Here is a 15,283-nt window from a genome sequence, read left to right as displayed (position 1 = left end):
AATGACTCTGCTTCTGTCTGGAGAGGATTCAGACGGATCAGCAGCTACAAACCTAAATCCCCCCACTCCATGAACGACTCACGCCTTGCCAACGAGTTGAACCAGTTTTACTGTCGCTTTGAAAGACAATGGGACAGACCTGACACCATCCCCCGTCACACCACTGATCGGCCACAGTCCACCATCTCATCCCCCACCTCCTCCCCCTCTCTTACCATCCAAGAGAGGGATGTTAACAGACTGTTCAGGAGGCAGAAACCTCGCAAAGCAGCGGGGCCGGACTCTGTCTCCCCATCCACCCTGAAGCACTGTGCTGATCAGCTGTCTCCGGTGTTTACAGACATTTTTAACACCTCACTGGGTCATGCCATGTGCCAGCCTGCTTCAAAGCCTCCACCATCATCCCTGTCCCCAAAAAACCAAGGACCACGGGACTAAACGACTACAGACCCGTCGCCCTGACCTCTGTGGTGATGAAGTCTTTGGAGCGCCTTGTGTTGTCCCACCTTAAATCCATCATAGACCCACTCCCGGGGCAAGGGCAGGCTGCAGCGTATCATTCGCTCTGCAGAGAAGGTGATTGACTGCAATCTTGCATCGCTTCAGGACCTGCACGCCTCCAGGACTCTGAGGCGAGCAGGAAAGACTGCAGCAGCTGACGCCTCCCATCCCGGTCACAAACTGTTTCAGACTCTCCCCTCTGGCAAGAGGCTGCGGTCCATCAGGACCAAAACCTCTCGCCACAAATATTTGTTGTTAATTGTAAGTGGTTGTTGTTCCATTTTTTTATATTGTCAGTTGTATTATTTTTCTCTATTCTTCATATATAACTTGCATTTGTTTATTACATATTTCTACATCTATTTATGTCAGCTGTATGTCTGTCTGGGTGTAGCACCTCAACACCAAAGCAAATTCCTTGTATGTGTAAGAAGGTACTTGGCAACAAAGCTCCTTCTGATTCTGACGTCGAGTTGTTAAATGGTCACCACTGGCCAGTATGGGGGTTGAACCCATGACCTTGGCGTTATTAGCACCACGCTCTAACCATCTGAGCTAACCGGCCTGCTGTGGGGTGCTTCTTTCTTTCTTTTTGCTAACAAAATTCAATGCATAAAACAACAGGGACAGACTAAAACAGACAATGGCTCCATACTGGATGTTAAGTCATGTGTGACCACCTTCCAGGTGAGCAGTACACTCAAAACCTTTGACCTGAGCCGCCTGCTTTTGTGGTTCTTTTTTTAAACAATTTGTCCTCCAGAAGTAAAAAAAAAAGAAACGGACAAGTTTTGGATGTTCAGTCGTGTGCAAAGTGCCCCCAAGTCTATGCAAGCACAAATTGTTTAAACTTGAAAATACTCACTTCTTATACGGTCTGTCGCGATGGCTTTAAGTATTTCTCCATAAATAATGGAGAATTTGTTTAATTCGGAAAGCTCTCGCTTGTGAGCAGGACAATGCAAACGCCATTCAGCAGCACTGTTCTCCTAATCTGGAATTTTTTATCATAAACTGTAAACCGCTTTACTCCCCCCGTGAGTTTGCTTCATTCATTCTGGTTGGTGCTTACATTCTGCCGCACGCCAACGTGCAGACCCGTCGCCCTGACCTCTGTGGTGATGAAGTCTTTGGAGCGCCTTGTGTTGTCCCACCTTAAATCCATCATAGACCCACTCCCGGGGCAAGGGCAGACTGCAGCGTATCATTCGCTCTGCAGAGAAGGTGATTGACTGCAATCTTGCATCGCTTCAGGACCTGCACGCCTCCAGGACTCTGAGGCGAGCAGGAAAGACTGCAGCAGCTGACGCCTCCCATCCCGGTCACAAACTGTTTCAGACTCTCCCCTCTGGCAAGAGGCTGCGGTCCATCAGGACCAAAACCTCTCGCCACAAATATTTGTTGTTAATTGTAAGTGGTTGTTGTTCCATTTTTTATATTGTCAGTTGTATTATTTTTCTCTATTCTTCATATATAACTTGCATTTGTTTATTACATATTTCTACATCTATTTATGTCAGCTGTATGTCTGTCTGCGTGTAGCACCTCAACACCAAAGCAAATTCCTTGTATGTGTAAGAAGGTACTTGGCAACAAAGCTCCTTCTGATTCTGACGTCGAGTTGTTAAATGGTCACCACTGGCCAGTATGGGGGTTGAACCCATGACCTTGGCGTTATTAGCACCACGCTCTAACCATCTGAGCTAACTGGCCTGCTGTGGGGTGCTTCTTTCTTTCTTTTTGCTAACAAAATTCAATGCATAAAACAACAGGGACAGACTAAAACAGACAATGGCTCCATACTGGATGTTAAGTCATGTGTGACCACCTTCCAGGTGAGCAGTACACTCAAAACCTTTGACCTGAGCCGCCTGCTTTTGTGGTTCTTTTTTTAAACAATTTGTCCTCCAGAAGTAAAAAAAAAAGAAACGGACAAGTTTTGGATGTTCAGTCGTGTGCAAAGTGCCCCCAAGTCTATGCAAGCACAAATTGTTTAAACTTGAAAATACTCACTTCTTATACGGTCTGTCACGATGGCTTTAAGTATTTCTCCATAAATAACGGAGAATTTGTTTAAATCGGAAAGCTCTCGCTTGTGAGCAGGACAATGCAAACGCCATTCAGCAGCACTGTTCTCCTAATCTGGAATTTTTAATCATAAACTGTAAACCGCTTTACTCCCCCGTGAGTTTGCTTCATTCATTCTGGTTGGTGCTTACATTCTGCCGCACGCCAACGTGCAGGACGCACAGCGCATGCTGGCCGACCGGATACTGTGTGTGGAGCAGACAAACCCGGACTCCCTTGTTATTGTTCTTGGTGACTTTAACAAAGGAAACCTCTGCCAAGAACTCCCCAAATACAGACAGTTCATTAAGTGTCCAACCAGAGAGGGGAACACTTTGGATCACTGTTACACCACAGTTAGCAGTGCCTATCTCGCCGTTAGACGCGCTCCACTGGGACACTCTGATCATGTCATGGTCCACCTGATTCCTGCTTACAGACAGAAATTAAAACTCTGTAAACCTGTAGTGAGGACATCAAAGAAATGGAGCAGTCAAGCTGTAGAGGATCTTCAGGCATGCTTGGACTGCACTGACTGGGATGTTTTCAGGACTGCTACCAACAATCTGGATGAGTTTACAGAGGCTGTGACATCCTACATCAGCTTCTGTGAGGACAGCTGCATTCCAACACGCAGCAGGGTGAGTTATAACAATGACAGACCCTGGTTCACAGCTAAGCTCAGACAGCTGAGGTTGGAAAAGGAAGAGGCGATTAGGAGTGGAGACCGGGCCAGGTTTAAGGAGTCAAAGTACAGGTTTAGCAAGGCGGTGCGAGATGCTAAACAGCTGTATGCAGAGAGACTACAAGACCAGTCCTCAAGGAATGACTCTGCTTCTGTCTGGAGAGGATTCAGACGGATCAGCAGCTACAAACCTAAATCCCCCCACTCCATGAACGACTCACGCCTTGCCAACGAGTTGAACCAGTTTTACTGTCGCTTTGAAAGACAATGGGACAGACCTGACACCATCCCCCGTCACACCACTGATCGGCCACAGTCCACCATCTCATCCCCCACCTCCTCCCCCTCTCTTACCATCCAAGAGAGGGATGTTAACAGACTGTTCAGGAGGCAGAAACCTCGCAAAGCAGCGGGGCCGGACTCTGTCTCCCCATCCACCCTGAAGCACTGTGCTGATCAGCTGTCTCCGGTGTTTACAGACATTTTTAACACCTCACTGGAGTCATGCCATGTGCCAGCCTGCTTCAAAGCCTCCACCATCATCCCTGTCCCCAAAAAACCAAGGACCACGGGACTAAACGACTACAGACCCGTCGCCCTGACCTCTGTGGTGATGAAGTCTTTGGAGCGCCTTGTGTTGTCCCACCTTAAATCCATCATAGACCCACTCCCGGGGCAAGGGCAGGCTGCAGCGTATCATTCGCTCTGCAGAGAAGGTGATTGACTGCAATCTTGCATCGCTTCAGGACCTGCACGCCTCCAGGACTCTGAGGCGAGCAGGAAAGACTGCAGCAGCTGACGCCTCCCATCCCGGTCACAAACTGTTTCAGACTCTCCCCTCTGGCAAGAGGCTGCGGTCCATCAGGACCAAAACCTCTCGCCACAAATATTTGTTGTTAATTGTAAGTGGTTGTTGTTCCATTTTTTATATTGTCAGTTGTATTATTTTTCTCTATTCTTCATATATAACTTGCATTTGTTTATTACATATTTCTACATCTATTTATGTCAGCTGTATGTCTGTCTGGTGTAGCACCTCAACACCAAAGCAAATTCCTTGTATGTGTAAGAAGGTACTTGGCAACAAAGCTCCTTCTGATTCTGACGTCGAGTTGTTAAATGGTCACCACTGGCCAGTATGGGGGTTGAACCCATGACCTTGGCGTTATTAGCACCACGCTCTAACCATCTGAGCTAACCGGCCTGCTGTGGGGTGCTTCTTTCTTTCTTTTTGCTAACAAAATTCAATGCATAAAACAACAGGGACAGACTAAAACAGACAATGGCTCCATACTGGATGTTAAGTCATGTGTGACCACCTTCCAGGTGAGCAGTACACTCAAAACCTTTGACCTGAGCCGCCTGCTTTTGTGGTTCTTTTTTTAAACAATTTGTCCTCCAGAAGTAAAAAAAAAAAGAAACGGACAAGTTTTGGATGTTCAGTCGTGTGCAAAGTGCCCCCAAGTCTATGCAAGCACAAATTGTTTAAACTTGAAAATACTCACTTCTTATACGGTCTGTCGCGATGGCTTTAAGTATTTCTCCATAAATAACGGAGAATTTGTTTAAATCGGAAAGCTCTCGCTTGTGAGCAGGACAATGCAAACGCCATTCAGCAGCACTGTTCTCCTAATCTGGAATTTTTTATCATAAACTGTAAACCGCTTTACTCCCCCCGTGAGTTTGCTTCATTCATTCTGGTTGGTGCTTACATTCTGCCGCACGCCAACGTGCAGACCCGTCGCCCTGACCTCTGTGGTGATGAAGTCTTTGGAGCGCCTTGTGTTGTCCCACCTTAAATCCATCATAGACCCACTCCCGGGGCAAGGGCAGACTGCAGCGTATCATTCGCTCTGCAGAGAAGGTGATTGACTGCAATCTTGCATCGCTTCAGGACCTGCACGCCTCCAGGACTCTGAGGCGAGCAGGAAAGACTGCAGCAGCTGACGCCTCCCATCCCGGTCACAAACTGTTTCAGACTCTCCCCTCTGGCAAGAGGCTGCGGTCCATCAGGACCAAAACCTCTCGCCACAAATATTTGTTGTTAATTGTAAGTGGTTGTTGTTCCATTTTTTATATTGTCAGTTGTATTATTTTTCTCTATTCTTCATATATAACTTGCATTTGTTTATTACATATTTCTACATCTATTTATGTCAGCTGTATGTCTGTCTGCGTGTAGCACCTCAACACCAAAGCAAATTCCTTGTATGTGTAAGAAGGTACTTGGCAACAAAGCTCCTTCTGATTCTGACGTCGAGTTGTTAAATGGTCACCACTGGCCAGTATGGGGGTTGAACCCATGACCTTGGCGTTATTAGCACCACGCTCTAACCATCTGAGCTAACTGGCCTGCTGTGGGGTGCTTCTTTCTTTCTTTTTGCTAACAAAATTCAATGCATAAAACAACAGGGACAGACTAAAACAGACAATGGCTCCATACTGGATGTTAAGTCATGTGTGACCACCTTCCAGGTGAGCAGTACACTCAAAACCTTTGACCTGAGCCGCCTGCTTTTGTGGTTCTTTTTTTAAACAATTTGTCCTCCAGAAGTAAAAAAAAAAAGAAACGGACAAGTTTTGGATGTTCAGTCGTGTGCAAAGTGCCCCCAAGTCTATGCAAGCACAAATTGTTTAAACTTGAAAATACTCACTTCTTATACGGTCTGTCGCGATGGCTTTAAGTATTTCTCCATAAATAACGGAGAATTTGTTTAAATCGGAAAGCTCTCGCTTGTGAGCAGGACAATGCAAACGCCATTCAGCAGCACTGTTCTCCTAATCTGGAATTTTTAATCATAAACTGTAAACCGCTTTACTCCCCCCGTGAGTTTGCTTCATTCATTCTGGTTGGTGCTTACATTCTGCCGCACGCCAACGTGCAGGACGCACAGCGCATGCTGGCCGACCGGATACTGTGTGTGGAGCAGACAAACCCGGACTCCCTTGTTATTGTTCTTGGTGACTTTAACAAAGGAAACCTCTGCCAAGAACTCCCCAAATACAGACAGTTCATTAAGTGTCCAACCAGAGAGGGGAACACTTTGGATCACTGTTACACCACAGTTAGCAGTGCCTATCTCGCCGTTAGACGCGCTCCACTGGGACACTCTGATCATGTCATGGTCCACCTGATTCCTGCTTACAGACAGAAATTAAAACTCTGTAAACCTGTAGTGAGGACATCAAAGAAATGGAGCAGTCAAGCTGTAGAGGATCTTCAGGCATGCTTGGACTGCACTGACTGGGATGTTTTCAGGACTGCTACCAACAATCTGGATGAGTTTACAGAGGCTGTGACATCCTACATCAGCTTCTGTGAGGACAGCTGCATTCCAACACGCAGCAGGGTGAGTTATAACAATGACAGACCCTGGTTCACAGCTAAGCTCAGACAGCTGAGGTTGGAAAAGGAAGAGGCGATTAGGAGTGGAGACCGGGCCAGGTTTAAGGAGTCAAAGTACAGGTTTAGCAAGGCGGTGCGAGATGCTAAACAGCTGTATGCAGAGAGACTACAAGACCAGTCCTCAAGGAATGACTCTGCTTCTGTCTGGAGAGGATTCAGACGGATCAGCAGCTACAAACCTAAATCCCCCCACTCCATGAACGACTCACGCCTTGCCAACGAGTTGAACCAGTTTTACTGTCGCTTTGAAAGACAATGGGACAGACCTGACACCATCCCCCGTCACACCACTGATCGGCCACAGTCCACCATCTCATCCCCCACCTCCTCCCCCTCTCTTACCATCCAAGAGAGGGATGTTAACAGACTGTTCAGGAGGCAGAAACCTCGCAAAGCAGCGGGGCCGGACTCTGTCTCCCCATCCACCCTGAAGCACTGTGCTGATCAGCTGTCTCCGGTGTTTACAGACATTTTTAACACCTCACTGGAGTCATGCCATGTGCCAGCCTGCTTCAAAGCCTCCACCATCATCCCTGTCCCCAAAAAACCAAGGACCACGGGACTAAACGACTACAGACCCGTCGCCCTGACCTCTGTGGTGATGAAGTCTTTGGAGCGCCTTGTGTTGTCCCACCTTAAATCCATCATAGACCCACTCCCGGGGCAAGGGCAGGCTGCAGCGTATCATTCGCTCTGCAGAGAAGGTGATTGACTGCAATCTTGCATCGCTTCAGGACCTGCACGCCTCCAGGACTCTGAGGCGAGCAGGAAAGACTGCAGCAGCTGACGCCTCCCATCCCGGTCACAAACTGTTTCAGACTCTCCCCTCTGGCAAGAGGCTGCGGTCCATCAGGACCAAAACCTCTCGCCACAAATATTTGTTGTTAATTGTAAGTGGTTGTTGTTCCATTTTTTTATATTGTCAGTTGTATTATTTTTCTCTATTCTTCATATATAACTTGCATTTGTTTATTACATATTTCTACATCTATTTATGTCAGCTGTATGTCTGTCTGGTGTAGCACCTCAACACCAAAGCAAATTCCTTGTATGTGTAAGAAGGTACTTGGCAACAAAGCTCCTTCTGATTCTGACGTCGAGTTGTTAAATGGTCACCACTGGCCAGTATGGGGGTTGAACCCATGACCTTGGCGTTATTAGCACCACGCTCTAACCATCTGAGCTAACCGGCCTGCTGTGGGGTGCTTCTTTCTTTCTTTTTGCTAACAAAATTCAATGCATAAAACAACAGGGACAGACTAAAACAGACAATGGCTCCATACTGGATGTTAAGTCATGTGTGACCACCTTCCAGGTGAGCAGTACACTCAAAACCTTTGACCTGAGCCGCCTGCTTTTGTGGTTCTTTTTTTAAACAATTTGTCCTCCAGAAGTAAAAAAAAAAGAAACGGACAAGTTTTGGATGTTCAGTCGTGTGCAAAGTGCCCCCAAGTCTATGCAAGCACAAATTGTTTAAACTTGAAAATACTCACTTCTTATACGGTCTGTCGCGATGGCTTTAAGTATTTCTCCATAAATAACGGAGGGGCCTTCAACCACGAAGGGACTCGAACCCTCAATCTTCTGATCCGAAGTCAGACGCCTTGTCCGTTAGGCCACGCGGTCCCGTTTCCCTTGCTCACATCTTACAACACTTGGTGATCTGGTCTTGTCAAAGCACTAAGAGTGGCCAGCTTGGGAATCAAACTCAAGATCTTGTAGCTTTTAGCGCCGTGCTAACAGTCACTGGATATCCTGTCATGTGTAAAGTCCTTGTAACTTGGCATAAGAGGGGCAGAATTTGTTTAAATCGGAAAGCTCTCGCTTGTGAGCAGGACAATGCAAACGCCATTCAGCAGCACTGTTCTCCTAATCTGGAATTTTTAATCATAAACTGTAAACCGCTTTACTCCCCCCGTGAGTTTGCTTCATTCATTCTGGTTGGTGCTTACATTCTGCCGCACGCCAACGTGCAGGACGCACAGCGCATGCTGGCCGACCGGATACTGTGTGTGGAGCAGACAAACCCGGACTCCCTTGTTATTGTTCTTGGTGACTTTAACAAAGGAAACCTCTGCCAAGAACTCCCCAAATACAGACAGTTCATTAAGTGTCCAACCAGAGAGGGGAACACTTTGGATCACTGTTACACCACAGTTAGCAGTGCCTATCTCGCCGTTAGACGCGCTCCACTGGGACACTCTGATCATGTCATGGTCCACCTGATTCCTGCTTACAGACAGAAATTAAAACTCTGTAAACCTGTAGTGAGGACATCAAAGAAATGGAGCAGTCAAGCTGTAGAGGATCTTCAGGCATGCTTGGACTGCACTGACTGGGATGTTTTCAGGACTGCTACCAACAATCTGGATGAGTTTACAGAGGCTGTGACATCCTACATCAGCTTCTGTGAGGACAGCTGCATTCCAACACGCAGCAGGGTGAGTTATAACAATGACAGACCCTGGTTCACAGCTAAGCTCAGACAGCTGAGGTTGGAAAAGGAAGAGGCGATTAGGAGTGGAGACCGGGCCAGGTTTAAGGAGTCAAAGTACAGGTTTAGCAAGGCGGTGCGAGATGCTAAACAGCTGTATGCAGAGAGACTACAAGACCAGTCCTCAAGGAATGACTCTGCTTCTGTCTGGAGAGGATTCAGACGGATCAGCAGCTACAAACCTAAATCCCCCCACTCCATGAACGACTCACGCCTTGCCAACGAGTTGAACCAGTTTTACTGTCGCTTTGAAAGACAATGGGACAGACCTGACACCATCCCCCGTCACACCACTGATCGGCCACAGTCCACCATCTCATCCCCCACCTCCTCCCCCTCTCTTACCATCCAAGAGAGGGATGTTAACAGACTGTTCAGGAGGCAGAAACCTCGCAAAGCAGCGGGGCCGGACTCTGTCTCCCCATCCACCCTGAAGCACTGTGCTGATCAGCTGTCTCCGGTGTTTACAGACATTTTTAACACCTCACTGGAGTCATGCCATGTGCCAGCCTGCTTCAAAGCCTCCACCATCATCCCTGTCCCCAAAAAACCAAGGACCACGGGACTAAACGACTACAGACCCGTCGCCCTGACCTCTGTGGTGATGAAGTCTTTGGAGCGCCTTGTGTTGTCCCACCTTAAATCCATCATAGACCCACTCCCGGGGCAAGGGCAGGCTGCAGCGTATCATTCGCTCTGCAGAGAAGGTGATTGACTGCAATCTTGCATCGCTTCAGGACCTGCACGCCTCCAGGACTCTGAGGCGAGCAGGAAAGACTGCAGCAGCTGACGCCTCCCATCCCGGTCACAAACTGTTTCAGACTCTCCCCTCTGGCAAGAGGCTGCGGTCCATCAGGACCAAAACCTCTCGCCACAAATATTTGTTGTTAATTGTAAGTGGTTGTTGTTCCATTTTTTTATATTGTCAGTTGTATTATTTTTCTCTATTCTTCATATATAACTTGCATTTGTTTATTACATATTTCTACATCTATTTATGTCAGCTGTATGTCTGTCTGGTGTAGCACCTCAACACCAAAGCAAATTCCTTGTATGTGTAAGAAGGTACTTGGCAACAAAGCTCCTTCTGATTCTGACGTCGAGTTGTTAAATGGTCACCACTGGCCAGTATGGGGGTTGAACCCATGACCTTGGCGTTATTAGCACCACGCTCTAACCATCTGAGCTAACCGGCCTGCTGTGGGGTGCTTCTTTCTTTCTTTTTGCTAACAAAATTCAATGCATAAAACAACAGGGACAGACTAAAACAGACAATGGCTCCATACTGGATGTTAAGTCATGTGTGACCACCTTCCAGGTGAGCAGTACACTCAAAACCTTTGACCTGAGCCGCCTGCTTTTGTGGTTCTTTTTTTAAACAATTTGTCCTCCAGAAGTAAAAAAAAAAGAAACGGACAAGTTTTGGATGTTCAGTCGTGTGCAAAGTGCCCCCAAGTCTATGCAAGCACAAATTGTTTAAACTTGAAAATACTCACTTCTTATACGGTCTGTCGCGATGGCTTTAAGTATTTCTCCATAAATAACGGAGGGGCCTTCAACCACGAAGGGACTCGAACCCTCAATCTTCTGATCCGAAGTCAGACGCCTTGTCCGTTAGGCCACGCGGTCCCGTTTCCCTTGCTCACATCTTACAACACTTGGTGATCTGGTCTTGTCAAAGCACTAAGAGTGGCCAGCTTGGGAATCAAACTCAAGATCTTGTAGCTTTTAGCGCCGTGCTAACAGTCACTGGATATCCTGTCATGTGTAAAGTCCTTGTAACTTGGCATAAGAGGGGCAGAATTTGTTTAAATCGGAAAGCTCTCGCTTGTGAGCAGGACAATGCAAACGCCATTCAGCAGCACTGTTCTCCTAATCTGGAATTTTTAATCATAAACTGTAAACCGCTTTACTCCCCCCGTGAGTTTGCTTCATTCATTCTGGTTGGTGCTTACATTCTGCCGCACGCCAACGTGCAGGACGCACAGCGCATGCTGGCCGACCGGATACTGTGTGTGGAGCAGACAAACCCGGACTCCCTTGTTATTGTTCTTGGTGACTTTAACAAAGGAAACCTCTGCCAAGAACTCCCCAAATACAGACAGTTCATTAAGTGTCCAACCAGAGAGGGGAACACTTTGGATCACTGTTACACCACAGTTAGCAGTGCCTATCTCGCCGTTAGACGCGCTCCACTGGGACACTCTGATCATGTCATGGTCCACCTGATTCCTGCTTACAGACAGAAATTAAAACTCTGTAAACCTGTAGTGAGGACATCAAAGAAATGGAGCAGTCAAGCTGTAGAGGATCTTCAGGCATGCTTGGACTGCACTGACTGGGATGTTTTCAGGACTGCTACCAACAATCTGGATGAGTTTACAGAGGCTGTGACATCCTACATCAGCTTCTGTGAGGACAGCTGCATTCCAACACGCAGCAGGGTGAGTTATAACAATGACAGACCCTGGTTCACAGCTAAGCTCAGACAGCTGAGGTTGGAAAAGGAAGAGGCGATTAGGAGTGGAGACCGGGCCAGGTTTAAGGAGTCAAAGTACAGGTTTAGCAAGGCGGTGCGAGATGCTAAACAGCTGTATGCAGAGAGACTACAAGACCAGTCCTCAAGGAATGACTCTGCTTCTGTCTGGAGAGGATTCAGACGGATCAGCAGCTACAAACCTAAATCCCCCCACTCCATGAACGACTCACGCCTTGCCAACGAGTTGAACCAGTTTTACTGTCGCTTTGAAAGACAATGGGACAGACCTGACACCATCCCCCGTCACACCACTGATCGGCCACAGTCCACCATCTCATCCCCCACCTCCTCCCCCTCTCTTACCATCCAAGAGAGGGATGTTAACAGACTGTTCAGGAGGCAGAAACCTCGCAAAGCAGCGGGGCCGGACTCTGTCTCCCCATCCACCCTGAAGCACTGTGCTGATCAGCTGTCTCCGGTGTTTACAGACATTTTTAACACCTCACTGGAGTCATGCCATGTGCCAGCCTGCTTCAAAGCCTCCACCATCATCCCTGTCCCCAAAAAACCAAGGACCACGGGACTAAACGACTACAGACCCGTCGCCCTGACCTCTGTGGTGATGAAGTCTTTGGAGCGCCTTGTGTTGTCCCACCTTAAATCCATCATAGACCCACTCCCGGGGCAAGGGCAGGCTGCAGCGTATCATTCGCTCTGCAGAGAAGGTGATTGACTGCAATCTTGCATCGCTTCAGGACCTGCACGCCTCCAGGACTCTGAGGCGAGCAGGAAAGACTGCAGCAGCTGACGCCTCCCATCCCGGTCACAAACTGTTTCAGACTCTCCCCTCTGGCAAGAGGCTGCGGTCCATCAGGACCAAAACCTCTCGCCACAAATATTTGTTGTTAATTGTAAGTGGTTGTTGTTCCATTTTTTTATATTGTCAGTTGTATTATTTTTCTCTATTCTTCATATATAACTTGCATTTGTTTATTACATATTTCTACATCTATTTATGTCAGCTGTATGTCTGTCTGGTGTAGCACCTCAACACCAAAGCAAATTCCTTGTATGTGTAAGAAGGTACTTGGCAACAAAGCTCCTTCTGATTCTGACGTCGAGTTGTTAAATGGTCACCACTGGCCAGTATGGGGGTTGAACCCATGACCTTGGCGTTATTAGCACCACGCTCTAACCATCTGAGCTAACCGGCCTGCTGTGGGGTGCTTCTTTCTTTCTTTTTGCTAACAAAATTCAATGCATAAAACAACAGGGACAGACTAAAACAGACAATGGCTCCATACTGGATGTTAAGTCATGTGTGACCACCTTCCAGGTGAGCAGTACACTCAAAACCTTTGACCTGAGCCGCCTGCTTTTGTGGTTCTTTTTTTAAACAATTTGTCCTCCAGAAGTAAAAAAAAAAGAAACGGACAAGTTTTGGATGTTCAGTCGTGTGCAAAGTGCCCCCAAGTCTATGCAAGCACAAATTGTTTAAACTTGAAAATACTCACTTCTTATACGGTCTGTCGCGATGGCTTTAAGTATTTCTCCATAAATAACGGAGGGGCCTTCAACCACGAAGGGACTCGAACCCTCAATCTTCTGATCCGAAGTCAGACGCCTTGTCCGTTAGGCCACGCGGTCCCGTTTCCCTTGCTCACATCTTACAACACTTGGTGATCTGGTCTTGTCAAAGCACTAAGAGTGGCCAGCTTGGGAATCAAACTCAAGATCTTGTAGCTTTTAGCGCCGTGCTAACAGTCACTGGATATCCTGTCATGTGTAAAGTCCTTGTAACTTGGCATAAGAGGGGCAGAATTTGTTTAAATCGGAAAGCTCTCGCTTGTGAGCAGGACAATGCAAACGCCATTCAGCAGCACTGTTCTCCTAATCTGGAATTTTTAATCATAAACTGTAAACCGCTTTACTCCCCCCGTGAGTTTGCTTCATTCATTCTGGTTGGTGCTTACATTCTGCCGCACGCCAACGTGCAGGACGCACAGCGCATGCTGGCCGACCGGATACTGTGTGTGGAGCAGACAAACCCGGACTCCCTTGTTATTGTTCTTGGTGACTTTAACAAAGGAAACCTCTGCCAAGAACTCCCCAAATACAGACAGTTCATTAAGTGTCCAACCAGAGAGGGGAACACTTTGGATCACTGTTACACCACAGTTAGCAGTGCCTATCTCGCCGTTAGACGCGCTCCACTGGGACACTCTGATCATGTCATGGTCCACCTGATTCCTGCTTACAGACAGAAATTAAAACTCTGTAAACCTGTAGTGAGGACATCAAAGAAATGGAGCAGTCAAGCTGTAGAGGATCTTCAGGCATGCTTGGACTGCACTGACTGGGATGTTTTCAGGACTGCTACCAACAATCTGGATGAGTTTACAGAGGCTGTGACATCCTACATCAGCTTCTGTGAGGACAGCTGCATTCCAACACGCAGCAGGGTGAGTTATAACAATGACAGACCCTGGTTCACAGCTAAGCTCAGACAGCTGAGGTTGGAAAAGGAAGAGGCGATTAGGAGTGGAGACCGGGCCAGGTTTAAGGAGTCAAAGTACAGGTTTAGCAAGGCGGTGCGAGATGCTAAACAGCTGTATGCAGAGAGACTACAAGACCAGTCCTCAAGGAATGACTCTGCTTCTGTCTGGAGAGGATTCAGACGGATCAGCAGCTACAAACCTAAATCCCCCCACTCCATGAACGACTCACGCCTTGCCAACGAGTTGAACCAGTTTTACTGTCGCTTTGAAAGACAATGGGACAGACCTGACACCATCCCCCGTCACACCACTGATCGGCCACAGTCCACCATCTCATCCCCCACCTCCTCCCCCTCTCTTACCATCCAAGAGAGGGATGTTAACAGACTGTTCAGGAGGCAGAAACCTCGCAAAGCAGCGGGGCCGGACTCTGTCCCCATCCACCCTGAAGCACTGTGCTGATCAGCTGTCTCCGGTGTTTACAGACATTTTTAACACCTCACTGGAGTCATGCCATGTGCCAGCCTGCTTCAAAGCCTCCACCATCATCCCTGTCCCCAAAAAACCAAGGACCACGGGACTAAACGACTACAGACCCGTCGCCCTGACCTCTGTGGTGATGAAGTCTTTGGAGCGCCTTGTGTTGTCCCACCTTAAATCCATCATAGACCCACTCCCGGGGCAAGGGCAGGCTGCAGCGTATCATTCGCTCTGCAGAGAAGGTGATTGACTGCAATCTTGCATCGCTTCAGGACCTGCACGCCTCCAGGACTCTGAGGCGAGCAGGAAAGACTGCAGCAGCTGACGCCTCCCATCCCGGTCACAAACTGTTTCAGACTCTCCCCTCTGGCAAGAGGCTGCGGTCCATCAGGACCAAAACCTCTCGCCACAAATATTTGTTGTTAATTGTAAGTGGTTGTTGTTCCATTTTTTTATATTGTCAGTTGTATTATTTTTCTCTATTCTTCATATATAACTTGCATTTGTTTATTACATATTTCTACATCTATTTATGTCAGCTGTATGTCTGTCTGGTGTAGCACCTCAACACCAAAGCAAATTCCTTGTATGTGTAAGAAGGTACTTGGCAACAAAGCTCCTTCTGATTCTGACAAGTCTATGCAAGTTGTTAAACTTGAAAATACCACTGGCC

The 15,283-nt window shown here is 47.5% G+C and overlaps 10 non-coding genes across 10 annotated transcripts; all 10 read right to left on the bottom strand.

Moving 5' to 3' along the window:
• Positions 1–992: 992 nt before the first annotated feature.
• trnai-aau lies at positions 993–1,066 on the bottom strand. The gene has a single exon. It is a non-coding gene; the product is annotated as a tRNA-Ile (tRNA).
• A 1,074-nt stretch (positions 1,067–2,140) lies between these two features.
• Positions 2,141–2,214, bottom strand: trnai-aau. The gene has a single exon. It is a non-coding gene; the product is annotated as a tRNA-Ile (tRNA).
• Positions 2,215–4,383: 2,169 nt separating this feature from the next.
• On the bottom strand, positions 4,384–4,457 carry trnai-aau. Its single transcript has one exon. It is a non-coding gene; the product is annotated as a tRNA-Ile (tRNA).
• Positions 4,458–5,532: 1,075 nt separating this feature from the next.
• trnai-aau lies at positions 5,533–5,606 on the bottom strand. Its single transcript has one exon. It is a non-coding gene; the product is annotated as a tRNA-Ile (tRNA).
• A 2,172-nt stretch (positions 5,607–7,778) lies between these two features.
• Positions 7,779–7,852, bottom strand: trnai-aau. The gene has a single exon. It is a non-coding gene; the product is annotated as a tRNA-Ile (tRNA).
• Positions 7,853–8,212: 360 nt separating this feature from the next.
• Positions 8,213–8,285, bottom strand: trnar-ucg. Its single transcript has one exon. It is a non-coding gene; the product is annotated as a tRNA-Arg (tRNA).
• Positions 8,286–10,275: 1,990 nt separating this feature from the next.
• trnai-aau lies at positions 10,276–10,349 on the bottom strand. Its single transcript has one exon. It is a non-coding gene; the product is annotated as a tRNA-Ile (tRNA).
• Positions 10,350–10,709: 360 nt separating this feature from the next.
• Positions 10,710–10,782, bottom strand: trnar-ucg. Its single transcript has one exon. It is a non-coding gene; the product is annotated as a tRNA-Arg (tRNA).
• Positions 10,783–12,772: 1,990 nt separating this feature from the next.
• On the bottom strand, positions 12,773–12,846 carry trnai-aau. Its single transcript has one exon. It is a non-coding gene; the product is annotated as a tRNA-Ile (tRNA).
• Positions 12,847–13,206: 360 nt separating this feature from the next.
• Positions 13,207–13,279, bottom strand: trnar-ucg. The gene has a single exon. It is a non-coding gene; the product is annotated as a tRNA-Arg (tRNA).
• Between the last annotated feature and the right edge of the window lie 2,004 nt (positions 13,280–15,283).

This window comes from Micropterus salmoides, unplaced genomic scaffold (genome assembly GCF_014851395.1).
Source record: "Micropterus salmoides isolate LMB-PRFRI ecotype aquatic unplaced genomic scaffold, ASM1485139v1 Ms_hic_scaffold_1351, whole genome shotgun sequence".
In the NCBI taxonomy this organism is placed as follows: domain Eukaryota; kingdom Metazoa; phylum Chordata; class Actinopteri; order Centrarchiformes; family Centrarchidae; genus Micropterus; species Micropterus salmoides.
Note: the sequence above shows the minus strand (reverse complement) of the source record. Positions and strands in the feature narration are given on the sequence as shown.